Below are 25,905 nucleotides of genomic sequence, written 5' to 3'. Positions count from 1 at the left end.
CTATAAATACCCCCAACCACCAACACTTCAAGGCATCCAAGTTTTCAGCCAACACATTCAATACAAGAGCTAGTGCATTCAATACAAGACACAAATAGAGTAAATCAAAATCTCTCCAAGTCCCAATTCCACTCAAAGCAATAATGACTAGAAAAGAGAGTTTTACCGTGTTCTTTTGAGCTCTTGCGCTTGGATCGCTTTTCTTCTTCCCCATTTCTTGTTCCCAAGATCTTTGTAATCAAAGCAAGAGACACCAATTATGTGGTGGTCCTTGTGGGGACTAAGTGTCCCAATTAATTGAGAAGAGAAGCTCACTCGGTCCAAGTGACCGTCTGAGAGAGGGAAAGGGTTGAAAGAGACCCGGTCTTTGTGACCACCTCAACGGGGAGTAGGTTTGAAAGAACCGAACCTCGGTAAAACAAATCACCGTGTAATCCGCTTTCATTTGTTTGTGATTTGTTTTCGCCCTCTCTTTCTGTAACACCCTGAATTTGGGGGTGGAATTTTTTCTTCTTTTCACCCACCAAATTCGGGTGTTACCCTTTCCTTTTTCCTTTTCTTCTCGCTAAGCCTTGATCATTTCCAAAGCTATAGCGAGATTCGGCTCGAGATCTCGTGTAAAACAAAACCCTAGAAGTACTTTATTTTGGTTGACTGCACCATGCCGAACCATGAATTTATTTTGGTTGGTTGGAATTGTGAAAGCCTTCATCTAGAAAATAGGTTTTAGAAAAAAAGGAAAAACCTTTTTCTTTTCTCCATCCCCCCTCTCCTCCACTTTTGGCCCAGCCCCCCCCCCCTTGGCGCACAGCCCAGCTAGCCAGCCGGCCCAAGCCGGCCTTGTCCCCCTCTCCCCTTCCCGCCATGGGCCCCATGCCGGCCCAGCCGCGGCCCAGCCCCCCTGCTCCCCACACGCGCCCGCGGCGCGTGCAGTTAGGAACCGCTGCCACCCCACCCCCCTGCGGGCCCCACCCGTCAGCTTCCCCCTCCCCAAACCCCTTTCTCTCTCCTCCCATCTACACCCCGCACGATCTCCTCCCTCCCCTACCTCGCGCCACTCCCCTGTCCGCCCTCGGCTCGCCCGACGCCGCCGCCCGTCGCCCGTCCGTGGTGAGCCCCGGCCCCCTCCCTTTCTTCCTCCCCCCCGTCCCTTCTTCCCGGCGCGGCGGAGCCCTGGCCCGGCCTCTGGCGCTCGGCCATGGCGCGCGGCGCGGCATCCCGGCCTCGGCGCGTGGCGCGCCCGCCCCGACCCCCTCCCCTCCTCCCTCGCGCCCGTTCGGCTGGCGCGGCCCGACGCGGCGTGCCCGCCCGCGGCCCCAGCTCGGCGAAGCGGCCATGGCGGCTCGCCCGCCCGCGGTCGGCCCCGGCCTCGCCCGCCCTCGGCGCCCCCCTTCCTCCTCGCGTCTGCGGCCCGGCCCCGGCCTTGCGCGCGGCATGGCGCGGCGGCGCGGCCTGCCCGCCCGCGGCTCGCCCGCCCGCAGTCCGGCCCAGCCCTACGCGCGGCATGGCGCGGCGGCACGGCTCGCCTGCCCCCGGCTCGGCCGTGGCGACCGGAGCTCGGCCATGGCGCCCCGCCCCGCCCCGCCCGTGCGGCTTGCCCGCCGTCTCGCGCCCGCGCGGTACTCCGCCCGCCCTGCTCGCCGTGGCGGCGTGGCTTGCCTGCCCGCGGCTCGACGCGGCCTTGCGCCCGCCCTGCCCGCCGTGGCGGCTTGGCTCGCCCGCCCGCGACCGCGGCCCGGCTCGGCCAACGCCCGACGTCCTGCGCAGCCCCGCCCGACGCGGTTTGCTCGTGTGGCTCGACCGCGACGTCGCGGCGTGGCGTGCCCCCTGGCGTCGGGACTATGTCAAGAAGCGACAATAACTAGGCATGGGTTAATTATGCTTAGATAATAGCTATCTTTACACCTATATTAAATATCTGTTAGTATGACTACATGAAATGTAGTGGCTAAGTTCGTTCTTTCTCTTAACATGAACATAGCGAGTTGTCAATGTAGTAAGGGTTATGATTCTATTAGCGCATGTGACTAATCCTTATTATTGGAACTAAGAGGAACTAGAGCACGTAATGGCTAATTATGCGTCTACCCGTAATATGCCTTGAGTATAGCTTTAACCACTGCGAGACCTTTCTTCTCTAACCATGGCATATGCAATATCGTATGTGATACTCTATGCATATTTACTCTGTTTGTTCTCTTGTAATGGTGTACTGTTTGTTTCCTAATTCGAATGGATGGATGCATGTATGCTTGCACTCGCATAGAGAACGATCCGGTTGAGGAGCCCCAAGAACTCGCAGGGGAAGCCCCAGGGCAGCAGTCGGTTGGTGCAGGCAAGTGTCCCTTGACCTATCTCTGTCCTATTCATTCTTTAATTCACCTCTAGCATTTTTCACAGTTATACCTAAGGATTTACTAGCTTTTGTTATCCATGTCCTTGCTTACCTATTTGGGTTGGATTATTATTGCTTAGTCTTATGCTATTGCTCAACTCTAATCAATGAACATGATGAGAATGATCAACGATACGCTGTTTTCCCTCTTCTTATTATGATGTTATACTTGTGGCCTTTAAGGGGGCTCGAGCGGTTTCTCGAGTGCCTCTCCGTAAGGACCTGTTCGTTGGATGACTGCCCGAGAAAACAGTGCAACCATGAGGGTGGAATGGGGTGCCCTTAGCTGAATAATTAGAGGATCCGGGGTGTAGTTCGCTTCGCCGTTGTGCCGTCAATGGGGCTCGGTGTATGCGGCTCGCTCTGCCAAGGTTGATTTGTCCCTTGGAGAGGAGTGCGGTACATTTAGGAAACCTAACGGGCGGCTACAGCCCCAGGGAATCTTTGTAAAGGCTACGTAGTGAGACCCTGCCTACTCACCTTGGGAGTGTTCAAGGGTCCGTACAACCCGAGGCAAAAAGGGAATCACGACTCATGGGTAAAGTGCACAACCTCTGCAGAGTGTTAGAAAACTGATATATCAGTCGTGCTCACGGTTATGAGCGGCCAAGGGAGCTCTAGTGATTAGTGGTACTTGATCAGAGATGTTCGGATTGCAGGTGGCAATGAGACTGATGGTTCTTGGTTTTGACTCTGGTAATGGTAAGTGGTACTCTTTCCATTTGGAAAGGAGTACGTTTGGGTTAATAACGTGGGTTAACTCTAAAACTTGGCTTTCTCTACTAGTAATAATAATCTGACCAACTAAAAGCAACTGCTTGACTTACCCCCACATAAAGCTAGTCCACTACAACAAAAATAGGATACTTGCTGAGTATGTTGATGTGTACTCACCCTTGCTCTACACACCAAACCCCCCCATTCCCAGGTTGTCAGCATTGCAACCACTGCTCAGGAGAAGATGAAGCCGTGGAAGGAGACTTCCAGGAGTTCCAAGACTACGACGAGTTCTAGGCGTGGGTTAGCGGCAACCCCCAGTCGGCTGCCTGTGAAGGCCGCGTTTATCTACGTTTCTTTTCTGCACTTTGATTATTGTAAAGACTATGTGGATGTCTCAGACATATGATGTAATCGACTATTTTCCCCTTTTATATTACTATTTGAGCACTATGTGATGATGTCCATGTTATGTAACTGTTGTGTACGTGAATTGATGATCCTGGCACTGTTGGGACGATGCTTCGTCACCGAAGGTCCTGCAGAAAGAGACAGCTTCGGCTGAAGCTGCTCGTACGTGACGCCGAAGGCACCATTCATGAAGCTTCGGTATTACAACATATCCAAAGATGAAGGGTCGAACCGACTTAAAGATAGAATGACCTTTTAGTCCATAAAGGTCTGAGTCAATATTGTAAACTTTTATGAGGGGCATGATTGTAATTCCTCACAGGCTGTGTCCTGTGCCTATAAATAGTGAACAGTATTCCTTTACTGTTCACGCATTCCTGTAATTGCAATTGCATCACTCGGAGATTATTCTTTGCCAAGGCAGAGGTATAAATGTATTTAATATTTGAATACATCAAGTTCATTTAATATGTGAATGATGTTGTTTACTTATAATTTACTTGTCTTTAAGGCTTTATATCTCGCATTATTTTATATAATCTCTGAGAGTTCAATTACGAAGATTCAACCTTCGTAATTGTATTATTTTAACCTTCGTCCGAAGTTCATTAAACCCTTGAGGGAATAGTGCTTCAGCGGGCGAAGGGCATTAACATTTAACATTCTATGTTGCCTTGTTCTTAATTCATAGCATTTGAGAACAAGTCCCCAACATTGGCGCCCACCTCCGGTGAACTCACTTCCACTTTTCTGAGTTGATGGCTTCGTTCAACATTCAAGACGGAGCTGCTTCGGCTCCGAGGCTGGTACTCCCGATAACAGGCGGTTCATGTTCAGAGCCAGTCAATAAGAAGCAGAAGAAGGAGGCACAGAGAAGGGTACAGCATGTCGGGGTGCAAGGACCCTTCATCAAGTCAAGATGGTCTCACATTCCTATTACCTTCTCCCAAGAGGATCTTCAACTCAAGGATTACCCACACAACGATGCTATGGTTATCTCTTGTGTTATCAAAGGATTTCTGGTCCACAATGTTTTGGTTGATACAAGCAGTGCAGCTGATATCATATTTGCTAAGGCCTTCAGACAGATGCAAGAGCCCGAAGATAAAATTCTTGATGCCACACATCCCCTTTGCGGCTTCGGAGGAAGGCAGATTGTAGCACTCGACAAAATCTCAATGTCAGTGGCCTTCGGATTTATCAACAACACAAGGACTGAACAAGTTGTGTTTGATATTGTTGACATGGAATACCCTTACAATGCAATCATTGGTCGTGGTACTCTCAATGCCTTCGAAGCAATTCTACATCCAGCTTATCTTTGCATGAAGATACCTTCGGACCAAGGGCCCATTGCTATTCATGGAAGTCAAGAAGCTGCCAGAAGGGCCGAAGGAAATTGGACAGACTCAAAAGCAATCCATAATATAGATGGAACTGAAGCTTGTGAGCAATACAAGTTCAGAAGGGAAAAAGCTGCTTCGGCTGACCAGCCAAAACCCATGCTCTTATGTGAGGATATAGCAGAGTAGAAGGTGCTATTGGGATCTCAATTGTCCGAAGAGCAGGAGAAAACCTTGATAAGGTTTTTGTTCAACAATAAAGATGTTTTTGCTTGGTCAGCTAATGATCTTTGTGGAGTTAACAGGGATGTTATTGAGCACTCGCTCAATGTTGATCCATCCTTCAGACCCAGGAAGCAGAGGCTTCGGAAGATGTCTGATGACAAGGCCGAAGGTGCTCGGAATAAAGTGAAAAGACTCCTCAGTGCCGGAGTTATTAGAGAGGTAAAATACCCAGAATGGTTGGCTAACACTGTTATGGTGAAGAAGGCCAATGGTAAATGGAGAATGTGTATCGATTTTACTGACCTCAATAAGGCCTGTCCGAAGGACGAGTTTCCATTGCCAAGGATAGATTCTTTAGTCGATGCAGCAGCTTCATCAGAGCTTATGAGTTTGCTGGATTGCTATTCAGGCTATCATCAAATCTGGATGAAGAAGGAGGATGAACCGAAAACCAGCTTCATAACCCCTAGTGGGACATATTGCTACCTTCGGATGCCCGAGGGGCTTAAAAATGCTGGAGGAATCTTCAGCAGAATGACAGCGAAGGTTCTCCATTCTCAGATAGGCAGGAATGTACTAACTTATGTTGATGATATCATTGTAAAAAGCACGAAGCAAGATAACCACATTGCTGATTTACAGGAGACCTTCGCTAATTTTAGACAGGCTGGTCTAAAGCTGAATCCAGAAAAATGTGTCTTCGGAGTAAAGAAGGGGAAATTTCTTGGTTGCCTAGTTTCAACAAAGGGAATTGAGGCCAACCCAAGTAAAATCGAAGCTATACTTCGAATGGAACCACCAAGTACAAAAAAGGGGGCTCAAAGATTGACAGGAAGGCTGGCATCTCTCAACAGATTCATATCCAGATCAGCAGAGAGAAACTTACCATTCTTCGAAGTGCTGAAGTCAGCCGAAGTCTTTCAATGGGGACCAATCCAGCAGAAAGCCTTCGAATAGCTGAAGCAATATTTGATAGATCTAACAACATTAACTCCACCTACGCCAGGGGCTCCTTTGTTATTATATGTGGCAGCTACGCACTCAGCGGTAAGTGCAGCACTTGTCCAGGAGAAGCTTGAGGGCCAAGTTAAGAGGCAGGCCCCAATATATTTTGTATCTGAGGTTCTTAGTTTATCAAAGAAAAATTATACAGAATTGGAGAAGGTACTGTATGCTGTTTTGATGGCCTCCAGGAAGCTTCGGCACTATTTTCAAGCTTACAACATAATTGTTCCTTCTTCACAACCTCTGAAGGATATTATGAGAAACCGAGAAGCTACTGGAAGGATTGGAAAATGGGCTGCAGAGCTCAATGAATTTTGTATTGATTATGTTCATAGATCTTCGATTCAGTCCCAGGCGTTAGCAGACTTCATTGCTGACTGGACGCCAGGAGCTCAGGAGGAAGAAACAAATAAAGATGCCGAGGCATGGACAGTGTTTTGCGATGGGTCTTGGGGAACATTCGGAGCAGGAGCGGCTGCTGTGTTGGTTTCACCTTCCAAAGTTAAAACTTGTTATGCGGCAAGACTTGATTTTAGTTGCACAAATAACATCGCTGAGTATGAAGCTCTGCTCTTGGGTCTTCGGAAATTAAAGGCAATGAGAATCAGAAGGGCCATCCTTAAAACTGATTCTCAAGTTATCTCTGGTCATATTGACAAGAGCTACAAAGCAAGAGACCCGAAGCTTGAAAAGTATCTAGATACAGTCCGAAGGATTGAGGCTTCCTTCAAAGGTTTTTCTGTCAAAAATATTCCTCGTGGAGAAAATGAATACGCTGATCTATTGGCTAAGTCAGCAGCCCAGGGGCTGCCTATACCTTCGGAAGTATTTTTTGAAACAATAAAAGCACCTTCGGTCGAGCTTCTTGAAAGAGCAATCCTTAACATATCCCCTGTTTATAGTGAAGATTGGAGAACTGAGATCATCTCTTTCCTTCAGGGTAATTTTCTTTCAGACGATGAAGCTTATAACAGAAGAATAGAAGCAAGAGCTCGACCATATGTCATAATAGAAGGGGAGTTATACAAGCGTGGGGTCTGTTCCCCATTGCTCAAGTGTTTATCCAGATCCGAAGGTATAGAATTAATGAAGGACATACATGCAAGTCTGTGTGGATCTCACATTGGATCTAGGCCCTTGCTTGGGAAAGTTTTTCGCCAAGGATTTTATTGGCCAAAGGCAGCTTCGGATGCAGCGGATTTAGTTCAAAAGTGCGAAGGTTGTCAGAAATGTGCAAGAGATCAAAAACAACCTTCGTCTTTAACTCAATTAATACAACCCACTTGGCCGTTGCAAAGGTGGGGTCTTGATTTGCTAGGTCCATTACCACCAGCACAGGGGAACTTAAGATATGTGGTGGTGGCAGTGGAATATTTTTCCAAATGGATTGAGGCAAAGCCCTTAGCTACAATAACTTCATTTACTATTCAAAAGTTTTTCTGGCAAAACATTGTTTGTTGCTTCGGAGTGCCGAAGGCTATTACTGTGGATAATGGGACACAGTTTGATTCTGAAGCCTTCAGAGAATTTTGTGATCAAATTGGCACGAAGATCCATTTTGCATCAGTCCGACACCCAGAGTCAAATGGACTTGTCGAAAGAGCTAATGGGATCATAATGACAGGCATAATGAAGTCAATCTTCAATCAGCCCAGGGGAAAATGGCCAGATGAGTTAATCAAAGTGTTGTGGAGTCATAACACAACCATGTCAAGATCAACAGGCTTTACACCCTTTAAACTATTGTTCAGTGACGAAGTAATAACCCCAGAAGAGGCCAAAGCAGGATCAATAAGGACAGTAGCTTCGGCAAAAAGCGAAGACGAAGTTGATTGCTCTGTAGAAAAAGATGCTATTGAAGGGATCAGACTTCAAGCTGTGGAAAACATCAATAAATATCAAGCTGAAACAATAAAATGGCGTGACAGAAAGGTCAAGCTGAAGAACATTGAACCAGGACACTTGGTACTTCGAAGGGTAGCTAACCCTGAGACGGTAGGCAAATTACAGCTGAAGTGGGAAGGTCCCTTTTTGGTAGTATCTTCGTCAAGACCCGGTTCCTACAGATTGAAGGACATGGACAGCAACGACATTCCTAGATCATGGAATGCGGATGAGCTTCGGCGATATTATGTTTAGCTTGATGTAATTTTTTATATTCCTTTTTGTGGCACTCTTTTCCTTTCCAAAGGGGAGAAAGGTTTTTAATGGGGCCACAACATGTAATTTTCTTTATTTCAATTTTATGAGAATGATATCCCCAAAAAATGTAAATGTAAATACAAAAGAAAAAAAGAAAAAGAAACAGGGAGAAGCTCAAAAGTCGTTCCTAAGGGAATGCAGAGCTTACAGCGAAAAATAAGCGCTGATTCCGCTGAAAGTAAAAGGCGAAGAAGCTCCTAAGGGAGGCTTACAGCGAAAAATAAGCGCTGATTCCGCTGAAAGTAAAAGGCGAAGAAGCTCCTAAGGGAGGCTTACAGCGAAAAATAAGCGCTGATTCCGCTGAAAGTAAAAGGCGAAGAAGCTCCTAAGGGAGGCTTACAGCGAAAAGTCAACGCTGACGGACTATGATTATGGTTTTTTGAATATGTGTTTTGATATTCATTTGCGCAATACATCTCATCATGTCATTTGCATTCATAAACATGCATTTAGACATATAGAATCATCATTATACCGCACAAAAAACACAGATGCTTCGACAATGAAGAGAAACTCGAAGGAAAATTTTTATGCTTCGTTGTGTACGAAAAGAAGGGAAGGTGTTTTTTCGCCTTCGGCTCAAAAGAGAAGTTTCGTCCACAGCAAAGCAGATTGTACACAGATAGCAGAAACAAAATATATTACAAGGTATGTACAAATTTACATAAGTTGTTCCGTAACTATATTACAAAAGTTTCTCCAGAATTTTTGCAGGAAGGTATATTGTAAACAACTTTCCAGCTTCAGGATAGGCTTCGTCAATCTTCAGCTTCGTCATCCTGCGTATATCAAACAGCACAATAAGAAAGGTGCAAACTTTAAGGAGAAGGTAAAAATAATAAACATAAGTTTCTTACCGGCTTAAGATGACTTCGAGCTTCGTCACCTGCCATTTTTCGCCCGCCACTTACCCAGATCTGGGTCATGAATCTATTTCCAATGCTTCGGGCTAGGCTTGGGATATCTATCAGATCTGATGCAGACAAGCTGAAGGTCGGTCTGTTCACAATATTTCCATGCGTGCAGCCAGCCTTCAGAAAAGCTGCGGCTGTGCCCCGGGAAGCTACCAGGGCGCAGAAGTCGGCATGCCCACCAATGACTTTGTCAAGGGCATCAACCTCGCCTTCAATATATTCTAATGTGCTGGACAGATTTTCAGCTGAAGGTGTAAATTTTGCAGAGCTGGCTCCGACAGAATGAATTTTTAGACGCTGCACGCATCGGCTGCCGAAGCTTAAGCATTTTTCTTGAAGATCTTTAAAGGATTTCTGCAAAATTGAATTTTTATCCACCTCAGTTTTCAGCCTTGCTTCAAGATACTTCTTTTCTTGCTCAAATTTTTCCGACTGTTGGAGCAATTCATTCTTTAAGTTGCTATTCTCATTTTGGACTTCAGCCAAAGATCCCTCCATGGTCTGAATAACAAAATCTTTCTTCTCTAATGCACCTTCGTGCTCTTTAACCACGATTTCAAGGTCTTGGATGGTGAAGTCTTTCTTTTTCAGATTAGCTTCGTAATTTTCAACTTTTTCAGCTAAATCTTGAATGACGGCCTTGTTCTTCTCTTCTTCGAGATCTTGTTGCATTCTTAGAACCTTACTTAATAATATGCTCTGTCGAAACGATCTTCGTCAGAAAATGACCTAAAAGATAATAATAATAGTAATAAAATAACAAAAATATTTGTTACCTTGAAATTAGCATAAAGCAAGCTTCTGGCTATATGGTGTCGTTGGTAACGGCAGAGGTCCGCTTCTAGCTTCGGCAAGTCAATGTTCTTGCAGAGAGTTCCAACAATTTTAGCTTCGCTGCGGTTTCGAAGGCACCTCAGTTTTCCTTCGTTGACCCCACCGAATAGTGTAGCCCCTGGCTTATATCCGCAGGCTATGGCATATTTTTTAAGTTCTGCCTTTTCAGCGTCTCTTAGTCCTTGCCCGAGTAAATCTTGAAATTCAAGATCTTCTTCCTCCAAAATGTCTTCAGCTTGTTTTTCCCCTTTTCAGTAGTTGTGCTTGCCGCAGCCACAACAGATTCTTCCTTAGTCATTTTTAGGAGTATGTTATCGATAACTTCAAGTGTCTCTTCCAGGTTCGGATCTTCTGTGGCCCCGATTTCAGCCCCGTCAGCTTCGGCTGCGCTAGTTTCAGCTTCGAAGATTTCCGCTCTGGTGGCTTCGGCTGCGGCGCCTTTAGCTTCGGTAGTTTCCGCAGTCTTTTCAATGGCAATTTTTGATGCTGGTATTGGTGACGGTGTCCCATGAATTACATCTACTATTTGAATAATCCTTCGTTTTTTCGGCAGTGCAGGACCTTCGTCTGCCGAAGCTGCCTTGTCCTTCTGAAAAAACTTCGTCAGTTCCAGTGCCAGCGGACTTAGCCTGATAGGCAAGGGTTCAGTCATTACCTTCATGATCTCTTCTACTTCAGCAGCAGAAGGCGTTGCAGGAGTATCTTCTTCTCGAACCAGCGTTTCCGATTCTGGAGATGCATTTTTTCTCTTTCTTGTAGTGGCCACCTTCGGCTCAGGGTTTAACTCTTCAGGGCTAAGTTTTTCAGAATCTTTCTTTTTTCTTTTTGGCTACCTTGGCGACCTCTTCGTCAGTAGCGCTGCCATTTCTTTTTCGCTTTGGGCCTCCAGCATCTCCGCCCAGTCGACCATAATCAGCATATTCAAATCCTATAGCATCAAGCACCCTGTTCAGCCTTCGCTTCGGCCGAGTTCCAAAGGCTGCTGTCATCAGCTGGTCCTCTTTTTTGGAGTAATTTCCAAGAATTTCATTACTCATTATTTCAATTGTATCGAGCCATTCTTGGCAGGGTGCTTTAAAATATTTTTTAAACTTATAATAATAGGGTAGTCGGACAAGCTCCCCTTCTTTCTTTTCTCCTTTAAGCTTCGGCATAGTCCACTCCTTCATAGTTGGAAATACTCTGAAGGCCAGAAATTCCTGCACTAAATCTCTAGTGCCAATGTGTTCTGCAATAATTTTGAATTTAGCTAGTGCGGTCCAAGTTGGACCTTCAGCTGTCATTCTGCAACGGGGTCTTGTTTCTCCGAAGATCAGTTCAAGAGGGCTCTGTACTAGCTTCTCTTTGTCTTCGTCAACCTTGACATAAAACCATTCTGACTTCCAGCCTGCCGGCCATTTGCTCCTGTAGCTAATCACAGGAAATTTTGTGGTCTTCCGATAGGCAAAATTATAGCAACCAAAATTTTCATGCAATCCATCTTTTCTGGCCTTAGTCTGGTAATGCAGCTCATGAACTCAGCAAAAGCTGTCGGCAAACGGCTCCACCGCCTGGCTTCGGAGAGCCCAGATATAAACGCTAAGCCTGACAATGGCGTTAGGAGTCAGTTGATGAAAATAGATCCCAAACTTTTGCAGCACATCAGAAATCATTCTATTCAAAGGAAATCTCAACCCAGCTTTCAGAAAACTCTTGAAAATAACTATTTCATCCTTTTCTGGCTTCGGGGTAGTTTCCTCCCCCCCCCCCCCGAAGCGAAGCAGCTTCTTCTCATTTTCACTGAAATAGCCCGACTTCACCATTTTGGAGAAATCAGTCTGGGAGACAGTCGACTTTCTGAAGTCCAAATGGCTGGGCTTGCTCGGTACGGCGATATGGTAATCATCATCGGAATCAGCTTCCTCAATATCTCCTTCCTCCGCTTCGGCAGCAGCTTGTTCTGTATCGACAACAGTCTGTTCTGTCTCGGCAGTGGGGATTCCTTCCGAGGTCACTAATCCGGATCGTTGCATTGCTTCGGAGATAGGAACAGTTTCCGCTCCTTCGGCTTCGCCTCCCTCACACTCAAATCTAGCGGTAGAGCGCACTCTGACCATTTAATTTTGAAATTCTTGAAAGATTTCTTGGGAGCTAAATAACTTCTTCTCCCGAAGCTTTTCTTCTGACGAAGTAGGCACTAAACTGAAGCTTCGTCTGATTACGAGAGTCAAGCTTCGGCTATGGTTAAAAATTTTGGCAGCAAAACAGTGCAATAGCAATGAATGTTGTGGTAACTTCACACCTACCCGTCTGTTTATATAGTGCTGCAGGTAAGAAGGTGAATCGTCAGGATTTTTACACCAGGCAAACAGCTGCTCGCACCCGCTGCGCGGTGGGCCACAAAGACCAAATAGTAAACCTGCAGGGTGGGACCGCTACGCGCTCGGAAACTGTATCGTTTCTCGACAACGAGCTCAGGGAAGGTGTTTTTCGGACCTTCGGCTTCCTGAAGCCTAAGAGACTTTTTTCACGGATCAAGCTCGTTACGAAAAACGATCTAGCACCGCGAAGGGGCTACTGTTGGGACCATGCTTCGTCGCCGAAGGTCCTGCAGAAAGAGACAGCTTCGGCTGAAGTTGCCCGTACGTGACGCCGAAGGCACCATTCATGAAGCTTCGGTATTACAACATATCCGAAGATGAAGGGTCGAACCGACTTAAAGATAGAATGACCTTTTAGTCCATAAAGGTCTGAGTCAATATTGTAAACTTTTATGAGGGGCATGATTGTAATTCCTCACAGGCTGTGTCCTGTGCCTATAAATAGTGAACAGTATTCCTTTACTGTTTACGCATTCCTGTAATTGCAATTGCATCACTCGGAGATTATTCTTTGCCAAGGCAGAGGTATAAATGTATTTAATATTTGAATACATCAAGTTCATTTAATATGTGAATGATGTCGTTTACTTATAATTTACTTGTCTTTAAGGCTTTATATCTCGCATTATTTTATATAATCTCTAAGAGTTCAATTACGAAGATTCAACCTTCGTAATTGTATTATTTTAACCTTCGTCCGAAGTTCATTAAACCCTTGAGGGAATAGTGCTTTAGCGGGCGAAGGGCATTAACATTTAACATTCTATGTTGCCTTGTTCTTAATTCATAGCATTTGAGAACAAGTCCCCAACAGACACGTACATGGTTCGCATTCGGTTTGCCTTCTAAAACCGGGTGTGACATAAGTGGTATCAAAGTCGTGCTGACTGTAGGACCGCTAACCTAGAGTAGAATGGTCGTTCTAAGGATTATAGACCTCTGTCCCTGCCTTGACTTTGGCATCCCTTCAAAAGTTGGTCATATCGACCAAAACTATGTTCTACTATATATTATACCTTGCTGAAAACTGTGTTTCATTCTAATCCTTCATTTATTTATGGTTCATTACTTGCTGGTCATACTAGTTCTGTTCTCACTCTTTTGCTTGCGGTGTCTTTTGTAGATGGCTCGTCTTAGACACACCGCACGGAAGTCTGTCATCCCCTTCTTACCCTCTCGTCTCGCGGAGCGTCCGCTTCGCCGTCCCATGGCCGGTCAGTCCAGTCACTTGGAGAGGCTGCACCACCGCCTGCATGAGGAGCAGGAACGTCGATGACAGGAGCAGCATGGCTCTTCTTTCTCGCTCCAGCAGGAGATAGAGTCTGTGAGGAGCTGCTCCCCCGTGCTCCCCCTAGAGGCGCCCCCTGCACCACCACTGAGCGCCCCAGTCCCTGGAGTAGCTGCTGGAGGAGACCAGAACGACGGAGGTGGCGACGATAGCTCGAGCCACAACATCGACTTTTCTGCTGACCAGGAGCCGGAAGGATGGGTTGCTCGACCCATCACTCGCGACGCTGCTCGCGGGTGTCACTTCCACGATGCGCTCGACACCCTGCTACGTCGGGCACTTAACCGGCGTACTTGGTCTATCGAGTATCGCTGTGTAGTCTACCAGCATAGTCGCGGGGTCTACCCGAACCGCTGGGAGGCGACCTGCTTGGTGCACCGTCCGGAGAATAGTCTCCAAGGTGCGGAGGCCTGCTCAGAGCACTATTCCATCTCTGAGCGGGACTCAGCTGAGGCGACCATGCAAGATGTCGCACGGCGTGTGCTTTTGCACTACTGCTCAGTGCTCGGCGGGGTAGCTGACGGTCTCAACCTAAAGTATTACCCCCACCATCCATCTGGCAGCACAGGAGGTGTGATTGTCTCACCTGTTGGTGAGGACAATCCTAGGTTGAGCAGCACAGTCAACCTAGCCGTCGTGCTAAACACGGAGCTGGACCATGCACTAGACGAGCTGAGTAGGGCTCGTGCTGAGATCGCCCAGCTGCGGGCTGAGCACGCGGAACGTCGTCACCTGGATGATGGTTCCCCGCTCTTGTCGGGACTCAGCACCCGTACCGCTCACCTCGGCGTGGACACCAGCCTTATGGAAATCCCGACTGCAAGACCAAGATATACTTAGAACCATAGATTGTCAGTGTTGAGTCTTGTAATAAATGCTTAATATAGAAGTTTTAGTCTTAGTCTTAGTCTTAGCGTTAGTCTCGCTCTTAGTTAGTCTTAGTTAGACATGGTAGTTTGCTATATCCTATGCATCCATGTTTGTCATGATGAACTATGTTTGATTTGGATCTTTGTAATGACTGTCACCAGAATGTGGGTATCCCCTGCATTTGGGTTTATCTGTTATATGTTAATGAAGTTGGATGTCTAGTTAGGAAGCCTTTTATTCCACTTTCCTCTTTATCTGAGAAGTCGTGTTGGTCTGTGTTGGAGATCAGTGAAGATGCTCATCTGTTCAATGTTGTTGAAGAATTCTATACTCTTTTCTTATGCTACAAGACTTGCAAGATCAGTTCTGATGTGTGGTTGCATTCTGCAGATGTCAGAGAACAGACGCAGAGGAGGAAGGCGTGCTTAGCAGGAGCAAGCCGCCCAGCAGGAAGAGGTACCCCAGCAACAGCAGCTGCCGCCCCCGCCCCCGCCCCCCGATGTCCATCGAGCAGATGTTCCTGATGCAGACTCAGGCAGTTCAAGCCATCGGACAGACTCTAGCCGCCATCCAGCAGCAGCAACAACAGCAGGCCCCACCTCAACCCCAGATGCCTCAGATGCCTAGGGACAAGCGTGCTGAATTCATGAGAGGTCATCCCCCAACGTTCGCTCACTCTTCTGATCCCATGGATGCTGAAGATTGGCTATGCACTGTGGAGCGGGAGTTGCATACCGCTCAGTGTGATGACAGGGAGAAAGTCTTGTATGGTCCTCGTTTGTTGAGAGGAGCAGCTCAGTCATGGTGGGAGTCTTATCTTGCCACCCATGCCAACCCCGACACCATCACCTGGGAAGAGTTCAGAGGTAGCTTTCATGAGTACCATGTTCCTGCAGGTCTGATGACAGTGAAGAAGGAGGAGTTTCTGGCCCTCAAGCAAGGGTCATCGTCTGTCAGTGAGTACCGGGACAGGTTTCTGCAGTTGTCTCGCTATGCTCCTGAAGATGTCAACACTGACACCAAGCGACAGTACCGTTTCCTGAGAGGCTTGGTTGACCCTCTGCAGTATCAGCTGATGAATCACACCTTCCCGACATTCCAGCACCTGATTGACAGAGCAATCATGACAGAGAGGAAGTGTAAAGAGATGGAGGATCGCAAGCCTGGAAGCAACAATCGTCCTCATTTCTCAGGCAATCAATCTCTGCAGTTCAGGCAGAACCAGCGTCCACCTCAGCAGCAGCAGTTTCAAAGGCAGTATCCTCAGCACCAGTATCAGAATCGTCAGAACAATCAGTCAGGAGGAGGTCAGTTCCAGAGGCAGAATCAGCAGGCACCTCGTCTTCTTGCCCCAGCAAACCAGCAGAACAGTCAGGCAACACCAGCTCAGGTTGGAAACAAAGCATGTTTCCACTGTGGAGAGCAAGGCCATTGGGTGATGCTATGTCCGAAGAAGGAAGCCCAGCAGCAATCAGGCCCCAATGCCCAGCAAAGCAGAATGTGTCTCAGCCTGGAGCAGGCAACCGCTCTCAACCGTGCTATAATCATGGAAGACTGAACCACTTGGAGGCTGAAGCAGTTCAGGAGACCCCCGGCATGATAGTAGGTATGTTCCCAGTCAACTCCCATATTGCAGAAGTGTTATTTGGTACTGGAGCAACACATTCTTTCATTACTGCATCATGGGTAGGAGCACATAGTCTTCCAATAACTATCATGTCAACCCCCATTCAAATTGACTCAGTCGGTGGTAGAATTCGAGCCGATAGCATTTGTTTGAATGTAAGTGTGGAAATAAGGGGGATAGCGTTTCCCGCTAACCTCATAGTAATGGGTACTCAGGGGATAGATGTCATCCTAGGGATGAATTGGCTAGATAAGTATCAGGCAATTATCAGTTGTGATAAGAGGACAATCAAGTTGGTGTCCCCACTAGGAGAGGAAGTGGTGACCGAATTAGTCCCGCCTGAGCTGAAGAAAGGAAGTTGTTATCAGATGGCTGTTGATAGCAGTGAAGCAGACCCAATTGAGAGTATCAAGGTTGTGTCCGATTTCCCAGACGTGTTTCCAAAGGATTTACCAGGTATGCCACCAGAGCGGAAGGTTGAGTTTGCTATAGAACTTCTTCCTGGAACCGCCCCCATCTTTAAGAGAGCTTACATAATATCCAGGCCAGAGTTTGTTGAACTTAAGAAGCAGATTGATGAGTTGTCAGAGAAAGGTTACATTCGGCCAAACACCTCGCCTTGGGCCGCCCCTGTCCTATTTGTGGAGAAGAAAGATGGCACCAAAAGGATGTGCATCGATTATCGAGCTCTAAATGAGGTCACGATCAAGAACAAGTACCCTTTGCCCAGAATAGAAGATCTGTTCGACCAGTTGAGAGGAGCCAGTGTGTTCTCCAAGATAGATCTGAGGTCAGGTTACCATCAGCTCAGGATCCGACCTTCGGACATTCCGAAGACGGCATTCATTACCAAGTATGGGTTGTATGAGTTCACAGTGATGTCTTTCGGTCTAACAAATGCACCAGCCTTCTTTATGAATCTGATGAACAGTGTATTCATGGATTATCTTGACAAGTTTGTGGTGGTATTCATCGATGACATTCTGATATATTCTCAAAGCGAAGAAGATCATGCAAGTCATTTGAGGATGGTATTACAGAGATTACGAGAGCACCAGTTGTATGCAAAATTGAGCAAGTGCGAGTTCTGGATCAGTGAAGTCTTGTTCCTGGGTCATATAATCAACAAAGAAGGGTTGGCTGTGGATCCGAAGAAGGTGACAGACATTCTGAACTGGAAAGCGCCGTTGGATGCTCGAGGAATCAAGAGCTTCATTGGAATGGCCGGATACTATCAGCGATTCATTGAAGGGTTTTCGAAGATTGCGAAACCAATGACAGCGTTGCTAGGCAATAAGGTTGAGTTCAAGTGGACCCAAAAATGCCAAGAGGCCTTCGAAGCGCTGAAAGAGAAGTTAACTACAACGCCTGTCTTAGTCTTGCCTGATGTGCACAAGCCCTTCTCGGTGTATTGCGATGCTTGTTACACAGGTTTGGGATGTGTGTTGATGCAAGAGGGAAGAGTTGTGGCTTACTCGTCCCGACAGCTGAAGGTTCATGAGAAGAATTACCCAATCCATGGCCTAGAGTTGGCAGCAGTGGTTAACGCATTGAAGACATGGAGGCACTATCTGTATGGATAGAAATGTGATGTTTACACAGACCACAAGAGTCTGAAGTACATATTCACTCAGTCAGAGCTGAATATGAGGCAACGAAGATGGTTAGAGCTGATCAAAGACTATGAGTTGGAGATCCATTACCATCCAGGCAAAGCGAACGTAGTGGCAGATGCTTTGAGCAGGAAGAGTCAAGTCAATCTGATGGTCGCTCGTCCGATGCCTTATGAATTGGCCAAAGAGTTTGACAGATTGAGTCTCGGATTTCTGAACAACACGTGAGGAGTCACAATTGAGTTGGAACCTACCCTGGAGCGGGAAATCAAAGAAGCACAGAAGAATGATGAGAAGATCAGTGAGATCCGGCGACTGATTCTAGACGGCAGAGGCAAAGATTTTCGGGAAGACGCAGAAGGTGTGATATGGTTCAAAGACCGCTTGTGTGTTCCTAATGTCCAGTCCATTTGGGAGTTGATCCTCAAGGAAGCTCATGAGACAGCCTATTCGATTCACCCTAGTAGTGAGAAGATGTGTCAGGATCTGAAGAAGAAATTCTGGTGGTACGGAATGAAGAGGGAAATCACAGAGCATGTGGCTATGTGTGATAGTTGTCGGCGGATCAAGGCAGAGCACCAGAGACCAGCTGGATTGTTGCAACCATTGCAAATCCCTCAGTGGAAATGGGATGAAATCGGCATGGATTTCATAGTCGGATTGCCTCGCACTCGAGCCGGCTACGATTCCATTTGGGTAGTGGTGGATCGCTTAACCAAGTCAGCCCACTTCATACCTGTCAAGACCAACTACAATAGTGCAGTCTTGGCAGAATTGTACATGTCTCGGATCATTTGTCTTCATGGTGTGCCAAAGAAGATAGTGTCAGACAGAGGAACACAGTTCACCTCTCATTTCTGGTAGCAGTTGCATGAAGCCTTGGGCACACATCTGAATTTCAGTTCAGCTTATCATTCGCAGACAGATGGTCAGACCGAAAGAACCAATCAAATCCTTCAAGACATGTTGAGAGCATGTGCGTTGCAAGATCAGTCCGGATGGGACAAGAGATTGCCTTATACAGAGTTCTCCTATAACAACAGTTACCAGGCCAGCTTGAAGATGTCACCATTTCAGGCGCTCAATGGAAGGAGTTGTAGAACTCCATTGCAATGGGATCAGCCTGGAGAAAAGCAAGTGTTCGGGCCAGACATTTTGCTTGAAGCTGAAGAGAACATCAAGATGGTCCGAGAAAATTTGAAGATAGCGCAATCAAGGCAGCGAAGCTATGCAGACACAAGAAGAAGGGAGCTGAGTTTTGAGGTTGGAGATTTTGTCTATCTGAAAGTGTCACCAATCAGAGGAGTCAGAAGATTCGGAGTCAAAGGCAAGCTAGCACCCCGCTACATCGGTCCGTACCAGATTCTCGCAAGACGTGGAGAAGTGGCCTATCAGCTCAGCCTACCAGAAAGTTTGTCTGCTGTGCATGATGTCTTTCATGTGTCTCAATTGAAGAAGTGCTTGCGTGTGCCAGAGGAGCAATTGCCAGTTGAAGGTCTTGAAGTCCAGGAGGACTTGACCTACGTTGAGAAGCCAACACAAATCCTTGAGACCGCAGACAGAGTCACCCAAAGGAAGACCATCAGAATGTGTAAAGTTAGATGGAATCATCACTCTGAGGAAGAAGAAACCTGGGAGCGTGAAGATGATTTGATGGCTAAATACCCTGAGCTCTTTGCTAGCCAACCCTGAATCTCGAGGGCGAGGCGAGATTCTTTTAAGGGGGATAGGTTTGTAAAGCCCTGAATTTGGGGATGGAATTTTTTCTTCTTTTCACCCACCAAATTCAGACATTACCCTTTCCTTTTTCCTTTTCTTCTCGCTAAGCCTTGATCATTTCCAAAGCTATAGCGAGATTCGGCTCGAGATCTCGTGTAAAACAAAACCCTAGAAGTACTTTATTTTGGTTGACTGCACCATGCCGAACCATGCATTTATTTTGGTTGGTTGGAATTGTGAAAGCCTTCATCTAGAAAATAGGTTTTAGAAAAAAAGGAAAAACCTTTTCTTTTCTCCCTCCCCCCTCTCCTCCCCTTTTGGCCCAGCCGCCCCCCCTTGGCGCGCGGCCCAGCTGGCTAGCCGGCCCAAGCCGGCCTTGTCCCCCTCTCCCCTTCCCGCCATGGGCCCCGTGCCGGCCCAGCCGCCCCCGCCGGCCACCCCGCTCCCCACGTGCGCTCGCGGCGCGTGCGGTTAGGAACCGCCGCCCGCGCCCCCCCCCCCCCCCCCCCGCGGGGCCCACCCGTCAGCTTCCCCCTCCCCAAACCCCTTTCTCTCTCCTCCCCTCTACCCCCCTGCACGATCTCCTCCCTCCCCTACCTCGCGCCGCTCCACTGCCCGCCCCCGGCTCGCCCGACGCCGCTGCCCGCCGCCCGCCGCCCGTCCGTGGTGAGCCCCGGCCCCCTCCCTTTCTTCCTCCCACCCTCGTCCCTTCTTCCCGGCGCGGCGGAGCCCCGGCCCGGCCTCTGGCGCTCGGCCATGGCGCGCGGCGCGGCATCCTGGCCTCGGCGCGGGGCGCGCCCGCCCCGACCCCCTCCCCTCCTCCCTCGCACCCGTCCGGCTGGCGCGGCCCGGCGCGGCGTGCCCGCCAGCGGCCCCGGCTCGCTCGGCGATGCGGCCATGGTGTCTCGCCCACCCGCGATCGGCCCCGGCCTCGCCCGCCCTCGGCGCCCCCCTTCCTCCTCGCGCCCGCGGCCCGGCCCCAGCCTTGCGCGCGGCATGGCGCGGCGGCGCGGCCTGCCCGCCCGCGGTCCGGCCCCGGCCCTGCGCGCGGCATGGCGCGGCGGCGCAGCTCGCCTGCCCCCGGCTCGGCCGTGGTGGCCAGAGCTCGACCATGGCGCCCCGCCCGTGCGGCTTCCCCGCCGTCTCGCGCCCACGCGGCACTCCGCCCGCCCGCGGCTTGGCGTGGCCTTGCGCCCGCCCTGCTCGTCGTGGCGGCGTGGCTCGCCTGCCCGCGGCTCGGCGTGGCCTTGCGCCCGCCCTGCCCGCCGTGGCGGCGTGGCTCGCCCGCCCGCGACCGCGGCCCGGCTTAGCCAACGCCCGACGTCCTGCGCAGCCCCGCCCGACGCGATTTGCTCGCGTGGCTCGACCGCGACGTCACGGCGTGGCGTGCCCCCTGGCGTCCCAGCTCGCTTGCGGCAGCCCGCGCGACTTGCTCGTGGCGGTCTCGCTCGCTCGCTCGTGTGTGCAGCAGTGGTCCGCGGCCCCGTTCGCTCGCTCGCGTAGCCTATTCGCCCGTACAACGCTTAACCATCACGCTTAGTCATTTATCTTTTAGGTGCGAATTGTCGCGCTACGATGCTCTTCGCCAATTAAAAGTGCTAGTACTAATGGGACTGTGTCAAGAAGCGGCAATAACTAGGCATGGATTAGTTATGCTTAGATAATAGCTATCTTTACACCTATATTAAATATCTGTTAGTATGACTACATGAAATGTAGTGGCTAAGTTCGTTCTTTCTCTTAACATGAACATACCGAGTTGTCAATGTAGTAAGGGTTATGATTCTATTAGCGCATGTGACTAATCCTTATTATTGGAACTAAGCGGAACTAGAGCACGTAATGGCTAGTTATGCGTCTACCCGTAATACGCCTTGAGTATAGCTTTAACCACTGCGAGACCTTTCTTCTCTAACCATGGCATATGCAATTTCGTATGTGATACTCTATGCATATTTACTCTATTTGTTCTCTTGTAATGGTGTACTGTTTGTTTCCTAATTCGAATGGATGGATGCATGTATGCTTGCACTCGCATAGAGAACGATCCGGTTGAGGAGCCCGAAGAACTCGCAGGAGAAGCCCCTGAGCAGCAGTCGGTTGGTGGAGGCAAGTGTCCCTTGACCTATCTCTGTCCTATTCATTCTTTAATTCACCTCTCGCATTTTTCACAGTTATACCTAAGGATTTACTAGCTTTTGTTATCCATGTCCTTGCTTACCTATTTGGGTTGGATTATTATTGCTTAGTCTTATGCTATTGCTCAACTCTAATCAATGAACATGATGAGAATGATCAATGATACGCTGTTTTCCCTCTTCTTATTATGATGTTATACTTGTGGCCTTTAAGGGGGCTCGAGCGGTTTCTCGAGTGTCTCTCCGTAAGGACCTGTTCGTTGGATGACCGCCCGGGAAAACAGTGCAACCATGAGGGTGGAATGGGGTGCCCTTATCTGAATAATTAGATGATCCAGGGTGTAGTTCGCTTCGCCGTTGTGCCGTCAATGGGGCTCGGTGTATGCGGCTCGCTCTGCCAAGGTTGATTTGTCCCTTGGAGAGGAGTGCAGTACATTTAGGAAACCTAACGGGCGGCTACAGCCTCGGGGAATCTTTGTAAAGGCTACATAGTGAGACCCTGCCTACTCACCTTGGGAGTGTTCAAGGGTCCGTACAACCCGAGGCAAAAAGGGAATCACGGCTCATGGGTAAAGTGCGCAACCTCTGCAGAGTGTTAGAAAACTGATATATCAGCCGTGCTCACGGTTATGAGCGGCCAAGGGAGCTCTAGTGATTAGTGGTACTTGATCAGAGATGTTCGGATTGCAGGTGGCAATGAGACTGATGGTTCTTGGTTTTGACTCTGGTAATGGTAAGTGGTACTCTTTCCATTTGGAAAGGAGTACGTTTGGGTTAATAACGTGGGTTAACTCTAAAACTTGGCTTTCTCTACTAGTAATAATAATCTGACCAACTAAAAGCAACTGCTTGACTTACCCCCACATAAAGCTAGTCCACTACAACAAAAACAGGATACTTGCTGAGTATGTTGATGTGTACTCACCCTTGCTCTACACACCAAACCCCCCCCCCCCCCCATCCCCAGGTTGTCAGCATTGCAACCACTGCTCAGGAGAAGATGAAGTCGTGGAAGGAGACTTCCAGGAGTTCCAAGACTACGACGAGTTCTAGGCGTGGGTTAGCGGCAACCCCCAGTCGGCTGCCTGTGAAGGCCACGTTTATCTACGTTTCTTTTCCGCACTTTGATTATTGTAAAGACTATGTGGATGTCTCAGACATATGATGTAATCGACTATTTTCCCCTTTTATATTACTATTTGAGCACTATGTGATGATGTCCATGTTATGTAACTGCTGTGTACGTGAATTGCTGATCCTGACACGTACATGGTTCGCATTCGGTTTGCCTTCTAAAACCGGGTGTGACACTTTCGGACTCGATTATATTTCTAACGCTAACCCCGGCTTGTAGTTGTGCTTAAAGTTTATAAATTTCAGATTTGCCTATTCACCCCCCTCTAGGAAACTTTCACACGCATATTAGTTCATTGTTATGCTCGACTCTAATGTCATATAGGCCAGGAAATACATCCTCTGTTCATGGAGGCAGTACCAATATAATATGGGCATCCTATATTGATGAATTGTACTGTAACCAATTGGTTTCCTTGTTTTGATGATGATTCATATGACATACTAATGAATCAAACTGCTACCTGCAAGTTCTGATGGCACAACTAGCAGGGTTTGTAAACACCATGTACGTTTGTATGAGTTTTAGGTTTCACCCCAGCATACATCTTGATGCACGCAATTTGATAATCAACAAAGGGCTAGGCGAGCTTCTTATAAGTCACATCAATGGTTTATGCTTTATTTTTCTTTCAGGCTTTTTACCCTCTTAGTTCAAAAAGAATGTAAGTATGAGCTACATATTAGTTAAAATGATTCACATTTATTTAACGTTTGTATCGATCTATTGTACAACTTAGTTGTGTGTTTCAGGTAGATCAATAGAGGCAATCCAGTTTGTTTCCATTCAAATGCCCCACACACATGTACTTTTAGTTTATTTTTTTGCAAATGTCCCACCCACCTGCAATAATAGTTTTTTCTTGCAAATGTCCCACCCACCTGAAGTAGTTTTTTTCTTGGAAATGTTTGACCAACTCGCAGGTTGCCAAACTAATCACCAAATTTTGGAAGTATTTTCTGTTTCAAATAGGGACCAAAAGCTTGAATGATATTTCTGTAGAAAACTGACATCTGTGAAGGAGAAGTCCCTTGGGCTCCTCACCCAGAATTTTGTCAAGCTCTTCTTCACCATGGAGGTTAGATGACTAAAATCACACTGTGTGGTTCTGGTTATTTCTCTTTCGCACTTAACTATAATGGGGCTTGTATTTTGTGCAGGTTGAGACAATCTCACTTTGACGAAGGTGCAAGGCTTCTCCTTGGAGACAGACATGCAGAGAGCAACATGAGAAGTTAGTGCATGCATTCCTTTTGTTTAGTTCCATGCTTGTGTTAAATGCCTTTTCTATCCAAATAGAACGCACAATAGACACACATAAGCAGATATATACTCCAATCTTTAGATGTTCGTTGTTAAAACACTCTATTTGTTTAATGATGTTATTGTCAATTAAATTAGGATCAGTGGTCTTCTCTATCTCTACTACTAATTAAGTAGCTACTAGGTACATGCCCGTGCGTTGCTACGGAATCAATATATTGATATACAAAACAATAATTGTTATTCTATACTTTTGTTAGCATTACTAAAATAGATGTTTACATACCTTAAAAGATATATAAGATTGTTAGGTGTCTCTGTGTTGCAACGTCATAAAAAAATATTTGATAAAATATAAATGCACAACAATTACATAAAAACGAACATATATTATCGACCTCAATATCTTAGAAATTATTTGACAACCAATACACGGCTAAACTGATACAAATCAAATTATATTACAACATGAATATAAAAAAACAAAATCTAAGAAGTATAAAATCTAAGAAATGAGTACAATGCTCATAAGTAGTGACAGCTGCTGGCTCCCGCTTATGTCCCTCGGTCCCCTTAGTGCGGCTTTTTTTACCGATGCAAGCAATTCTGATTTTTGCACGTGCATGTGAGCTTGAAAGACATTTTCCTCTATTGAAGTTTTTAAGATCACTGTATGTGCTCATTATCCACATTTTGGCATTGATGCAATAATTCATAAATTAACAACCAAAGAAAGGACTCATATGGATAAAAATATCGTTATGTGGGGTGGAAATAAGGCAGCACCGCAATTCATTCCTAACGATGATCTATACAGTAGCAGGGATCAAATCTTATACTTACAGATATTTCGGGAATAACTCAGAGAATTACAAACATAATTTCGCAAGCTCTTTCTGGCTTTAAGGTTAACCAAAAATTTCCATGTCAGTAATGTTTGACAACAGGTTCAGCTAGATATCACTAAAACAAAAGCGATCAAAGAAAAGCATAGCTATGGAAGATGACACCAGATTTTGAACATTTAGACTTCACAAAAATACTGAACTTAAGCAGCAGGAGACATGACTCAAGGTGGACTATGCCTACTCCTAGCCTTGTTTAGGTGGAAGCATGCACTAAAAAAGTGATCAAAGCAAAGCATAGCTATAGAAGATGACACCAGATTTCGAACATTTAGACTTCACAAAAATATTGAACTTAAGCAGCAGGAGACATGACTCAGAGTGAACTATGCCTACTCCCAACCTTGTTTAGGCGGAAGCATGCAGAATATGCAGATTAGGAAGCAAATTCTAAATTACCATCTTATGTCCAAGTGAATAGAAACAAAGAGGGTGTCTCTATCCAAGTGAACAGAAATAAATTAACAAGCGTCATAGATTAGTCTAAGTGAACAGAAATAATAGTAACAATCATCACATTAGTTCAGAAAAAGACAGGTCTCATACCTCGCTCAAGCAGGATGTCAATGATTAGAGAGTTGCAGGAGAGTGAAAAGGTGCCCACCCCTCCTCGCCCTTCGCGTTCATCAAGCTTGAGAGCCCTAAAACAAAAGTTATCAAAGCCAACAAGACATTATTATCGTGAAACACAGCTCATCACACTAATCATATCACTGATATGGTACACGTAAGTTACTAAAATTCAAAAAACAATAGTAGTGTAGATAACAATAAAGTTATTTAATGACACTAAATATCGTTACCAGATTCCCGACCTAAGTTGCTTTGAGTCTGGTAGTAATCTATAGCCTCATGGTATTATACTGAAATTTACCCATCTGGCCAGTTACACTGAAATTTACATTGACGTGTTTCTAATAACAATAAACATGTAAGCTGAA

The sequence above is a fragment of the Zea mays genome, chromosome 2 (assembly GCF_902167145.1).
Source record: "Zea mays cultivar B73 chromosome 2, Zm-B73-REFERENCE-NAM-5.0, whole genome shotgun sequence".
NCBI lineage: Eukaryota > Viridiplantae > Streptophyta > Magnoliopsida > Poales > Poaceae > Zea > Zea mays.
The sequence above is the reverse complement of the archived record's forward strand: the minus strand, read 5'-3'. Positions refer to the sequence as shown.